At 49.1% G+C, this 11,513-nt stretch overlaps 1 pseudogene; it reads right to left on the bottom strand.

Annotated features, from left to right (window-relative positions):
• Nucleotides 1-3,417: 3,417 nt before the first annotated feature.
• LOC119812662 lies at nucleotides 3,418-4,258 on the bottom strand (annotated as a pseudogene).
• Between the last annotated feature and the right edge of the window lie 7,255 nt (nucleotides 4,259-11,513).

The following is an 11,513-nucleotide window of genomic DNA, read 5'->3' as shown; positions in this document are numbered from 1 at the left end:
GAGTCTCACTGTGCAGTTCAGGCTGGCCCACAGCTCACAGGCCCCAAGTGCTGGGTGATGGGATTGTCCTGCTTCACACAGCCTGCCAAGACGACAGCCCTGAGCTCAGTTCATGGGCCCTGAAACTGGGCCCATGGGTGGTGCAGGAGTAGCTGCTTGTCCCCTGGACAGATAGGCAGGCTGGCACCTTCACCCCCCAGGCAGGTTCCTGAACCTTTGCCCTTCCTCGTCAGTCTGCCCAATCGATCTGTCCCATCCACTTGCTAATGGCAAATAAGAGGAGGAAGCTGAGGCTCCGGGAGTGGCCTGCCCGTCAGGGGACAGAATGGGCAGGGCAGGACCAGCTTTCTGTTTGCAGATCTCGGTTTCTGTAAACCTGTTCTGTTCCTTGATGGACCTCAGGGCCTGAACTGCGGGGAATGTGACCTGTGCCTTCCTCAGATTGCACTTCAGCAGCCTTGAAACTTCAAGAGTAGCCTCCTCCTGAAAGCCTTCCCTGACTGCCAATCCACAGGGTCTTCTGGAACTCCACCATCAGGAGAAGGTGCCTGGGACCCACCATCTAGCAATATTGCTCTTTCCCAGGTGCTGTTCACTGCAGAGCCTATACCCGGCCCTGGGTTCCATCCCCAGCACTGCAAAGACCCAAAAGCTAAGCATGTGATGGACTGGTGTAGACACTGGAGCTGCCGGGATCAAAGCCGGGGCCAGGGCATCCCTAACTTCTAGGGCAATTAAACAGTGAAAGCAGAGACAGGAGATTTATCCAATGAGGCCACGTCAGAAAAAGGGACAGAGAGGTCCTGTAACAACTTGGGGTCCCCACTCCCCAAGTCCATCTTTAGGATCCTGACATGAGGTTTAGGTTTAAACACAGGGCCAGTGGTCCGCACAGCTGAGTGGCCCTGATCAAAGTATCATTCCAGTCTGGTCTTAGTCCCTCCTGAAGGTAGCCTGACAAGTTCAGAACTATGTAAAACCTCTTCTTGGGAGACAGGGTCCTCTGGCTGCACCAGGCTTCAGCCCTTTCTTCCTCCAGCATGAGATCCCTTGGGAACTGTAGTTTCTTAGGGACCACTATAGTCTGACGGGAAGATGGACACAGTAGTGTCTTGCTCTGCTCCTGTCAGATGGCACAGTATCTTCTGGGAGGAGAGCACCCTAGGCTTTGACTGCCCAACACAGGACAGTCACTTTTGTAGTTACTATGAGCCTCAGTGTTTCTCCAGAGATCAGAATTCTTGGGACTCAAAGGACTTGAGAAGCCACTAGGTCAGAGGTATTAGCCGAATGCTCACTTGGGTCCAACCTGGCCTCCAGTGGAACCCTGGAGCAGCTGACTCACGCCCTAAGCATGTCCTCTCTCCCTCTGTCCTCTCAGGGTCAAGCTTGCTGAGGTGTGGGAGTGGTGTACAGGAAGCCAGTGTGTGCTGGAGCTGGAGCAGGTGGGTGCTCCCCCAGGCTCAGGGGCCAGGCCTGGGGTCATTTCCATTCCGGAAACAACCTTGTGTGTGGATGTTGGGCTGGGCTCTCTGGTCATAAGTATGCTGTGTCCTCTGACCACAGGTGTTCCCACCTAAGTCAGCAGACATTGCCATGGAAACAGCCCGGGAGTTACCTGAGCATTTTTTCCCCTTCCTCCTCTATCCCACACGTCCATAGAGGGAGGAGCCTGCCCTCTCCGGTGGGTCTCCATGCCCCTGTCTCATGTTTACAGAGGCCCCAGAATGCTCACATCACTCTCCTGGAAGGTCACCTGACCTGACTTTCAGAAACAGCCCTGGGTAGAAGTCTGGGCAGGACTTACAAAGATTGGTCTGGGAACACAGTAGTCTCTATAAACTTTTTGTGATGCCAGATGGTGACTCCACAGCTACCAAGGGAAAGATAGAGCCCAATGACTGTTGAGGTGTGTGTGTGTGTGTGTATGAGCTGCTGTTCTCAAAAGATGGGAGGGTGGAGGAGGCTTTGTTCTTACTTAGTCACAGGTTTCCTGGTGTTTCCTGGCAATGGTAGGTGGTAGATTCCTCACAGGCCTGGCCCTGGCAGTGCTAGAATTAATGGAAACACAGGACCCCCAGCTATGCCTGAATATCTGATAGGCAATGGCTTTTTAAACTATGTATAATTTATTTATTTGTATTTTATGTATATTGATGTTTTGTATGTATGTGTGTCTGTGTGAGGATATCAGATCCACTGGAACTGGAGTTACAGACAGTTGTGGGTGCCATGTGGGTGCTTGGAATTGAACTCAGGACCTCTGGAAAAGCAGTCAGTGCTCTTAACCGCTGAGCCCATCTCTCCAGGCCCACAAATGGCTTTTTAAGTGTATCGTGTGTCACACAGAGTTAATTGTGGTACTAGAAATTAACCATTGTTTACCTGGCATTCAGATTGAGGTGGGTATCATGTGTGATACCCTGTCATAGGTCTGTGATCTAGCACTTGGGAGGTCAAAGCAGAAGAATTGCCAAGAGTTCATTCAAATCCAGCCTTGGCTACTTGGCTGTGTAGTGAGTGGGCTATATAGTAAGGGGGCTTTTGGGTTCTTAGTCTCATTAATAAAAGAATTTAAGAATGGACTCAAATGGAGGCTGGAGGACAACTTTATCAGAGCATTAAGAAAGCCCTCCAGGGCAGGTGGCAGGCTAGCCGGAAACCTTAGCAGCCACTGGAAGGCGGAGATGCAGGGAGAGAACAGGAAAGGTCTTCCTGTTTGGGTTAAAATGGCACAGAGGTCAGCCACGTGGCAGACAAGTTGCTTCACGTCAGGGAGGGAGCTTTGGGGAAAGATCATGTATTCCCAGTCTGTTTCCTATTGCTGTGGTAAAACACTGGCCTGACGTAACTCAGGGAAGGAACAGGTTTGCTTCATCTTACATCTCTCAGATCACATTCCACCACTGAGGGAATCAGGGCGGGAACCTGGGGGACCAGAGGGGAAGCAGAGGCCACAGGACTTGTTTCCCATGGCTTGCTCAGTCTGCTTTCTTACATCACCCAGGCCCCACCCACAGTGGGCTGGGCCTGGGCCTGCCCACATTCATCATTAACGAAAATGTCCCACAGCTTGGTTATAGGCTAATCTAATGGAGAAGTTCCTCAGTTGAGGTTCCTCTTCCCAGATCAAGATGACAAAACTAACTAACGGTCACAGTGTCACAGTGAGGAAGCCCAGGGTGCTAGGGAGGGCATGCTTCAAGAGGAGATGGAAGAGAAGGTTAATTCAGAAAAGCAAGCAAGTCACAGAGCTGCATGGCTGTGTGGGAGAGCACTAGGAGCCAGGGATTCTGGGGAGGAAAATTGCCTTATCTCATTAAAGAGAAAAATAAAATTACCTTATCCCATGAAAAGGGATAATATCATGCCCCCCCTTCAGACTTAATTCACTTTATTTTTCTTGTATAAAAACCCTTACGTAGTAACCATAGACAGAGCCTGAGTCCTCTGAACAGAGACTCTGGTGTGGGTCTTCACAAAATGGTCACTGAGTTCCTGATGAGGAGACTTTGTGAACACAGTCTCTTTCCAGAAGGCAGGGGATCAGGGAGCTGTAGGCCTTAGAGATGGCATCAAAGGTGACCTGGGTAAAGTTGTCGAGGGTGGGAGTCCCCCTGGCTGATGTGTAGCCGTCATCAATAGTGGCCAGCAGCAGCAGCAGCTTCCTGGGGACAGAGGCAGAAATGATGCCAGTGCCTGAGGATGGGGGAATAAGACACACCAACACAGAGCCACAGTGGCCTGGCCTCTTGCACGGAGCAGTGTAGGGCTTGCCAATCTTGTTTTCTCAGTAGCTTCTCCATAAGGATAATGAAGAGCTTGACCAAGATGATGGCCCCTCGGATGGCAGTGGCTACCTCCTTGGAGCACTTAACACCAAGACCAACATAGCCATTGTAGTCCCCAGTAGCGACAAAAGTCTTGAACCTGGTCCACTGGCCAGCCTGAGTCTGCTTCTGAATTGGCAGGATCTTCAGAACTTCATCCTTTGGGGATGTGCCCAGGAAAAAGTCAGTAATCTCAGGTTTCTTAGTGGGCAGCAGAACAGGCAGATCTGCTCCAGGAATTGATCTTCATGTCCTGAACCAGGCGCCCATCTTGGTGATGGGCTTCCACTCCTTGTCTTTGACTTTACCTCCGTGGGGCCCACGGCCTTGACCATGGTCACAACCTCAACTATAACCAAACCGCCGCTGAGTCCTCCTGGGTTGCCAGGTCCTCTGGGCCCTCCCACTGTACCGGTGTCATCTGCCATTTGGTGTTTTCCAAAGAAGAAGAAAGTGTGCCTGTCTCTTCAGCATGGCTAAGGTGAAGAGTGAGTCCTTCCTCAGTGGTAGTGTGAGAGCCAACACTAATTTTAATTAGCTAGGCCTTAGAGAGCCATGAAACAGAAATGCCCCTGGTCTGCAAGCCCCTTGCCCAAGGACAGACAGTTCCTGAGATGCTGGGGGCTGCTGTTTATGGGAGACAATAAGTCACGTGTTTTTACTCTCTTAGACAAGTTTGTTTGATCCATCTGCACCAGATATTCTTGATCACGTGTGGGCAGAAGATTCGTAGGTAGGGAATACATCAGAATATGTGCTTGCCCTGATTGGACCTGATGGGAAATGCTATGAATTACGGGTTTTCCTTAAACCCTTGCCAAACTTGATTTTGGGCTATTTCCCGGGAACTTGGGTATGGACCTGGCCAGAGCCCATCTCCCTGGCCAGTATTTAATTAAAGCTTGCTTCAAATTTGGTTTTAAACAATGGTAATAGTCTTATTCTTGATCAGTGAGATTAACATGGTCCCTTAGCCAAGTGATTGTCATGGCCCCATTGGAAGTCTCCACAAAGGCCAGAGATTCTAATCTCTTGGCCTGAAGTAGTTACTACTACTCTAACAAAACTCTGTCTAACACACACACACACACACACACACACACACAAAACCTCACGGCCTGCTGTACTACTACTCCTGGTTGGACACTGGAAGGACTGCACCAAAGATGCCCTCTTATCAATGTTTAGGGCTACTCTATCCATAGCAGACAGGAAATAGCAGCAATCAAATATGTTCATCAACACAGGAATGAACAAACAACATGTGGTACATGCACGCAGTGGAATTTCATGTATCTGTAAAGAGAAACGAAATCACGTATGTGCAGGGGGATGGATGAAGTTGGAAATCATGGTTAGTGAAATAAGCCAGATTTAGAGTAACAGAAACCCCATGTTTTCTCTTACACAGTGAACCTAAATTTAAAATTGTATATGTATGCATGTATGCCTCTATTTGCATATATGCTTCTATTTATATATGTGTACGTGCATATCTATCTATATAAACATGTATATCCTTATGTGTGCATGTATGACTATATATCTATGTGCAAATTATATACATGTGCACACGTATGTCTATATTTGTATGTGTATCTACCTATGCATGCATATATTTATTTATATATGAGTGTACATATGCCTAACTATATATGTGTGAATGTATTTCTATCTATATATGTGCACGCATATCTCTACATGTGTATTTGCTAGCTAGGAAATAAGAAAGAGGGTCTTAAGGAGGGAGGAGGTGATCTCGAGGAAGAGGGTGGCAAGAGGGTAGAGAAGGCACTATGTGGAAGAAAGAAGGGATGAGGAGGGCAGCGAGCGAGGGGGACAAATGAGAACAAAATGTGGTAGCATCAGATGTGAAGCCATGACAGTGCAGCCCCTTGTTCCATACGCACCCTAAAAAAAACTAACTGAAGGGAGGTATGATCGCATGCACACCACCAGCAGCAGCAGCACCAAACTGAACTGGCAATGTGTCCAGAAAGCAGGACTGCTTGCATTGTGAGGACCTCCCTGAAGTTGCTCACCCCACCTTAGACGCAGAGGGGTGTGGTACTTGATGAGGACTCTTGTTTGTGATTGGGCTTTGTTCTGTCTTCCACATGCCTGTGGGCCACTGAATCACATGCTCACAGACCCACAGAAGAGTGAGGACCTGGTCACGCAGGGCACCTGGTGTTTTCTGGGATATTATGGGCTACTTTGAACAGGTCTGTAGGTCTTACCCAGTGAACTCTATTTCAGAAGTATCCCCTGCCGTTGTGTAATATACAACCTGTTACAGGCTAACACAGTGACCCTATTTCCACATGCTGGTTTTGACACTGAGTTTTCTCTCCCAAATATTTCTTAAACAGAGCAGCTAAAGGTCACCCTTCCATTCTTCCTCCATTCTATGGAAAACCTAGTAACCCGAGACGGCACAGTGGCAAGGTCTGAACGGAGTCCAGCACCTGGGTGGCCAGGCACAGAAGTCTTCTGATTCTCGGTGCTGATGTGACATCTGCGGGCGGGTGCTCCCTGCCCACTACCCAGCATGCAGCTCACACTGGAGGGCTGGGTTGCAAATTTCATTCCTGCCCACCCGTTCCCTACATCCTCTTCCAACCCTCACCCGTGCCCACCCCCAGCCTAGGCATAATTTTAGAAACTTAATAGATGGTGGCTGCATTCTTGGCCCCGAGCCTGTTGGGGTGGGTCCCAGAAGGAGACAAACCTTTCTTTCTTCAACCTTGTTGATTGAGATCCTCTGTCTTCCCCAGGGGCTGGCTTCTGAAGGGCCATTGTATGAAGACAGCTTCTTGCACACTCGCCTCTTTGTTGGTCCCTACCACACTGCCCTGTCAGTCTGGATGACCATGCAGGGCAGTGACAGTTGTTAGTGGTCTTCCCCAAGAGCCCCAAAGCCAACAGTAGCAGTGGGAATAGACTTGGGGGACCAAGATGTTGATGGCCTTGGGGCCACTTGTCGTCATCATTCATTCATTCATTCATTCATTCATTCATTCATCTAGTCACTTAATTCATAGTTTGTTAGAGACGAGATCTTGTTTGGTAGAACTCACTCTATAGCCCAGGCTGCCCTCAAACTCACTGCAGTCCTTCCATCTCGGTTTTCTGAGTGGTGGGTTTACAGGTATGCCTCACAATGCCTGAACACTTCTTTGTCTTACTACTAGAAATGACAGGGCACACCTGTGTTTGGGGAGGGCAGATTGGGGGTGGATCAGGTCTGACGCTTGGCCACAGGGAAGGCGTCAGGGTCCTTTCCAGTGGGGTCTGCTGATTGCAGGGACTTGGCCCTTTCTGGAAGAAGCCTTGGCAGAATTCTGGGAAAGAAGGATGTAGTGGGAAGGAGACACACCCAGAAGCTGGGTTAGAGCCCAGCATCTGAGGCTGGCTCTGGCAGGAAGCACCCCCTTCTTTCCTCATCTTCCACCCCAGCCAGCAGAACCACGTCATGCCCATTTCCAGACGGGGAAGTCAAGGCTCTGCTAAAGTTACCCTCTATGATCACTCAATCAGTGCCTTGGAATGAATCTTTCCCCTCCATATCTTATTTTAAAAATCTATAATTTATTGAGCTACAATTCATCCATTTAAGATGACAGCCAGCCCTGCATGTCCTCACTCACGTAGACTGCTGTCAGTCTTTCTGTACTATTGCTTCATTTCAAATACAAATTTGTCTCGTTTCTTTTGTAAAGATAAATAGGCAGCCAGTAGCCTTGAGGAAAGCACAGTTAGCCCCTGGTCCTTTCTAAAAATTCCATCTCATAAAGACCCCTGATTTTCTTAGCTGCCTCTGTCTGGTCCCTGTGGTCCCCTATGGGCACATGCCCTGAGCCTGTTGGCTCTGCTCTTCCTTCCTTCCAAGCTGTGTGGTGGTTTAGGGTTTCAGATGCCATGTGAGACATGAGTGCTTCACCTCATATGTCACTGCAGTGACAGAAGCCTGGGCATTTGGTGGTCAGGCCACTGTGAGGAATGCACTCATGAACTCTGAGCACAGGTTCTTGTGTGGACTGTGAATGCTGAGCATAGATTCTTCACATGGATGGAGAACTCTGAGCACAGGTTCTCACATGGGCAGGGAACTCTGAGCACAGGTTCTTGCGTGGATGGGGATCTCTGAGCACAGGTTCTCACGTGAATGGGGAATTCTGAGCTGACTTCTCAGATTCCTGTTTATGCTGTGGCCATCCTCCCCAGGATACCTTAGGTAAATCTGGTTGTTGCTGGATGTGATTGCACAGGCTTGCCTTCCTAGCACTTGGAAGTTTGTGGGGTGTGTGTGTGTGTGTGTGTGTGTGTGTGCAGGGGGGGATCAGTTCAAGGCCAACCTGGATTTGTCAAACACACAGACAAATCTCAACTTCTTTTCTTTGTGTTCTCTACTTGCAGATTGATGTTAGCCACAGGTTTGGCTTCTAGGAACTCTACTGAAGAACAGTTAAGAAGCAAGGATCCTGTTCCATCCCCTGGAGTTGCAGAGAGAGCCAGAATGGTGAGAACTCTGTGTCTGAGATGCTTGGAGGGGCTGTGTAGTGACACCGGCTATGGCTTCACTTGGAGGTCCCCTACTCAGGGTCTACTGGTGCTGTGGTAAATCCCTTAACCTGTCTCCAAGGAGCGAGCTTTTGCTTGGCATCACCCAGAAACATCTTGGGTTACCATGGCAGTGTGTGGTATGTATATTCATGGCATCTATTAGATAGAGGCCAGGAACAAACATTCTACCACACACAGGCCACCTGACAGGAAGGAAGAACTTTACCCCAAGTGTGAACTGTGCCCAGCTGGGGAGCTTGTCTTGTGATGTATCCATGGCTTGTACGTATGTACTCTTGCCACTTCCTGGCATGAATCTGAGGTCACTTACAAAGATGCCAACAAAACCAATGGGAAATGAGGAAATTGTGGTTAAAATTAACCCAAAGCAAGAAAATTAAACAAAATACAAGGGGGATGTGCAGAGGCTTTGAGCTTCCTAGCAGCCAGAGCGAAAAGAACAGCATAATCAATTTTGAGATTTTTTTTTCACCAGCTTAGTGTTAGAAACTGATAGAGTTCTCAAGGGCCTAAATGACTCAGGCCTGAGTTCTCCTGTGGGTCAGAACAACAGCCTGGAGCCGATATCACTGTCTTTAACAGCAGCTATGCAGGGGACATACCAGGGCAAGCATGGCACGGGCAGAGGCAGAAGCAGAAGCCAGCCAGATGTAGGGGGCTGTCCTTGGATCACCTGCCCTGGTGTGCCTGTCACTGTCTCAGCTGATTGCAGAGGAGCAATGGCAGATGACAGAGGACTAACTCCCTAGGAGCTGTGTTTGGGATGTCCCAGAAACCTCTCTAAGCTCGGTTTCTTAGTCCACATAGTAGAACTGGTAATAGCCCCCAGCCATTGTGTACGTTAGGATGAACAGAGACTGAGTACCTCAGCTGGGAGAGCACTTGCCTAGCATGCACCAAGCTCTGGGTCCAGTACCAAGGGCCACAAAACTGTCATTCCAGCACTAGAGAGATGGAGGCTGGGGGATGGAGACCTTGTCTCAAATGGTGGCTCTGACATCCCAAGTTCAATCCCTGGATCCCACAATAGCAGGGAGAACTGACTCCTGAAAGTTGTCCTCTGACCTCTGCACATGCAGTGTGGCACTGATGCTCTCTCTCTCTCTCTCTCTCTCTCTCTCTCTCTCTCTCTCTCTCTCTCTCTCTCTCTCGCACACAGACTAATACTAATACTAATAATAGCAGCAGTAGTAAATAAAGAGAAATTTAAAACAGGCAGGTGTGGCAGCACACCCCTGTAACTCTAGCACTTGCAGGCAGAGGCAGGCAGCTCTGGGAGTTGAAAGCCTGCCTGCTCTACATAGAAAGTTCCTGGCTAGTCCGGGATAAATAGTGAGACCATGTCTCAAAAACAAAGCAAATAAAAATAAAACAAAACCAAGATCCATCCAGTGGCTGAGAGGTCCTTGGTGTTAGGAACCAGGTGGCCCCCCAACCCCCACCCCACCCCTCCCAGCACACTCCAGGGACTCACCACCAGCTGCCAAGTGTGACCCTCCTACCCCTTATAAGTTCCCTGTCATCATGGCCCATTCTCTCCCCCCCCCCATGCCCCTAATAAATCTGTGTGAAATCTGTTTCATGGTGTCATTTCTGCGGCATTCCTTGTCTCTCATGTGATTTCTGCGGCATTCCTTGTCTCTCATGTGATTTCTGTGGCATTCCTTGGCCCTGATCCTCCAAAGTACTCTGCCACTAACCCCTAACAATGGTGCTGTATGGCTGATAGGACACCCTGGTGCCTGTGCTCACCACTGGGGTGGCACTCAGAACCTGTCACTTGTCTCACAGATGCACCTTCTCGCCCACTGATCACTTGGCCCACCATCTGTCACCAGCAGTCGGTATGATCCCTCTCCATGGTGTAAACGCTTCCTCGAGTCTCTGGTACTCTTGGAGGCGGAAGACCCACCTCTGACCCTTTCCCTCTGGCAAGGCTTTGCTTTTTATCTTGGTGTCTGCCTTTTGACTTCATTTGGAAGATCTGGTACCAAGCACCATGTCTCCTTGGGCTTTTAGCCCTGACCCCTGTCCATTGAGGTGATGACCCCCTGAATGGCTAGTCCCCTTGAACCCTGGGGATGCCTTGGAATTCAGGTCTTGGACTTTCCCCTCTTTCTCAGCCATGGAACCACATCATATATAGGAAAACCTAGGCCTCTGCTGGCACCTGACCTAAAGGGCTCCAAATTTATTCACTTAACTTACGTTGATGGATCTGCAAGTTTGTTCCCAGGTGGGAGCCCAGAGCTAGCAGGAGGGGTGAGGCAAAGGAGCAGGCTAGCTGCAGTGTGCCCACACCCGCACACACCTGCTCTCATCTGAGTGTCTGCTCTGAGCCAAGCTGCTGCTCTAACTCTCCTAAGGTATGTATGGATCATTTGCTTGTGAATTTGATTCCAATTCTAGAGTCCGATTCCTCAGCTGCCGCTTCCCTCTGGCCTGCTGTGCCGTCCACATGGGCACCCATGTGTTTTTCTGGTTCCTGCAGTCTGCCATCCCTCTGGCCTGCAGCAACCACATGGACGTCCCCCTCCTTTCCTGCCCTCTCCCTCTCCTCAGGAGCTGTGGTAGCTTGGGACTCTTGCCTTTGCTTCCACTCAGAGCCACTTGCTCTTTCTCTCTATGTACTTTCTGGGCACTTACTTTGCAGATTCCCTAGCCTCCCCCTAGGAGCTGCCTGCTAAGTCCTGCAGCTTCTCTGCACTCTCATGGCTTCTATGGTATTGGAAGAAGTTCAATAAAAATTTAAGCCGGGAGATGGTAGTGCACGCCCTTAATACCAGCACTCGAGAGGCAGAGGCAGGTGGATCTCTGTGAGTTCGAGGCCAGCCTGGTCTACAAGAGCTAGTTCTAAGAGAGGCATCAAAGCTACACAAAGAAACCCTGTCTCGAAAAAACAAAACAAATAAAAATTTAAGGTTATATTTGCTGCAACATATATATGTGATTCAACTCTGGTTTAGAACACACTGTATATGATGATAAACTTTTAAGGTTATATAGGTCTACTCAGATTATCAAAAACTGATATACTTAATATACTCAAATATACTGGTATACTCAAACTCTTCAGAGATTTCCTGAATATGGCAT

Source organism: Arvicola amphibius, chromosome 4, assembly GCF_903992535.2.
Source record: "Arvicola amphibius chromosome 4, mArvAmp1.2, whole genome shotgun sequence".
Taxonomy (NCBI): domain Eukaryota; kingdom Metazoa; phylum Chordata; class Mammalia; order Rodentia; family Cricetidae; genus Arvicola; species Arvicola amphibius.
This window is presented reverse-complemented; position numbering and strand designations above follow the sequence as displayed.